At 38.6% G+C, this 1656-nt stretch overlaps 1 long non-coding RNA gene across 1 annotated transcript in view; it reads right to left on the reverse strand.

Moving 5' to 3' along the window:
- Positions 1–1019: 1019 nt before the first annotated feature.
- LOC139027542 (uncharacterized) overlaps positions 1020–1656 on the reverse strand; it is a 9060-nt gene continuing 8423 nt past the window's right edge. Inside the window, exon 3 of the long non-coding RNA XR_011479649.1 lies at positions 1020–1347. This is a non-coding gene — a long non-coding RNA (uncharacterized lncRNA). The remainder of the gene's footprint in view (positions 1348–1656) is intronic.

A 1656-nucleotide genomic window follows, 5' to 3' on the forward strand; every position in this document is an offset into this window, starting at 1 on the left:
CCCGATGCAGTGCCATGGCTTTCTGGCTGTCTCACTATGTCTCTCTCTGTCTACGTGCATGACCCATATATTTAACGTTTCAAAACCAATGCAGGTTAGGAAAATCAAAGAGAGTCTGGATCCAGAGGGAATCGTTTCAGGGTTGCACATGCAGTAAGGCAGTGCAACCCTGAATTTCTTCCCATGGTCAGGGGGACATACAGTATTTACCAAGCATTTTGGATCATTTCAACATTTTGGATCACTCAACATTTTGGATCACTCTTTTGTTTTGAGAGTAAATCTGTACATACATGAAAACGGTACATTTTTTAATGTCCCAAAAAGGCAGACGATGAGGCTAGGATATTGTTCATCCACATTCTGTACATTTTCTTTCAAATCGTACAAATCATATATTTTTGGTGAAATTATAGATTTTTTGTGAAATTATAGATTTTTTTCTGAAGCCGAAAAAAACAGGACATTGTCAATCTAATTTGACCTATGCACTAACAAGGCTTTTCAGCATCAGCAGCTTGACTACTGCTAGAGTACTGTACCTTTGTTGATCTACTGTACCTCAACAACAGATGTACTCACATTGGATGGGTTGATTAGGATTCAAATCTCTCTAATACATACTCTTAGAGTAGGTTTAACCAATTAATGTACTTGGTTATGTAAATGTATTTTTTTCATCTAAGACATCATCCCAATCTACTCATTAAAACATCATGGGGATGTTTTCCCAGACACAGATTAACCTAGTCCTGGACTAAAAAACAAGATCAATGAAAAATCTCCAGCCAAAATGATTTCTATTCTAGGACTAGGTGTAATCTGTGGTAACGAAACCACCACTTCACCCTACATTTGACCTAGCCTAACACATAAGCCTACTCAGACAATGTAGATGACAGCTTTTGCTTTTTTTTAAAGCTATACATGGTTCATGTTCCTGTTATAAACAATAGAGTAATGCAACCTTAAATGTAGTTATCAAATCAAATCAAACTTTATTTGTTAGATACGTCGAATACAACAAGTGTGGACCTTACCGTGAAATGCTTACTTACAAGCCCGTAACCAACAGTGCAGTTCCAGAAGAGTTCAAAAAATATTTACCAAATAAACTAAAGTAAAAAATTATAAAAAGTAACACAATAAAATAACAATAACGAGGCTATATACAGGGGGTACCGGTACCGAGACAATGTGCAGGAGTACAGGTTAGTCAAGGTAATTTGAACATGTAGGTAGCAGAAATGTCAACAGCTGGCAGTAAAGTGGCATGACAAACGAGACGTCCATGTCCTCTCCACTGTCCATACAGCAACCATGTCGGCCACAGGGAAGGTGGACCACCTGACGGGAGAGAGAGAAATCAAACCAGACTGTGTGCTTGACTATAACGTCAAAATGGCGGCAGTGGATAAGGCGGACATGATAAACAGCTTTGTGGAATGCTTTCAGAAAACTACCACTTTTAGACTCAATTTGGCATGAGGGTCTGCTATACAAATTGATGGAAAATGGTGTTGGGGGAAAAATAAACATTATAACATCTATGTACACAATTAACAAGTATGCGGTTAAAATTGGCAAAGAAACACACACATTTCTTCCCACAGGGCCTTGGGGTGAGACAGGGATGCAGCTTAAGCCCCACCCTCT

The sequence above is a fragment of the Salvelinus sp. IW2-2015 genome, linkage group LG4q.1:29 (assembly GCF_002910315.2).
Source record: "Salvelinus sp. IW2-2015 linkage group LG4q.1:29, ASM291031v2, whole genome shotgun sequence".
NCBI lineage: Eukaryota > Metazoa > Chordata > Actinopteri > Salmoniformes > Salmonidae > Salvelinus > Salvelinus sp. IW2-2015.